Consider the following 251-nt stretch of genomic DNA (forward strand, 5'->3'; position numbering starts at 1 on the left):
GTATGGTAGCGTATTTATTTTTATTTGAAACTAGCGAAAGTACCCGGCTTCGCTCGGGTTATTAGGTTGATTTATTCTAGATGATTATGTCAGTGCGTGTATTCTGAACACATTTTAACATAAAAGTATAACCTATATATCTTTGTTGCTCCTGCCTGTTTATAAAGATAACCTTCCCTCTGATTTGTCCTCCGATTTTAAACTTAAACATGAAAAAAAAAGCATATTAATTAACGGAGCCTCTAACTTAG

This window comes from Limulus polyphemus, unplaced genomic scaffold (assembly GCF_000517525.1).
Source record: "Limulus polyphemus unplaced genomic scaffold, Limulus_polyphemus-2.1.2 Scaffold6802, whole genome shotgun sequence".
Classification (NCBI taxonomy): Eukaryota; Metazoa; Arthropoda; class Merostomata; order Xiphosura; family Limulidae; genus Limulus; species Limulus polyphemus.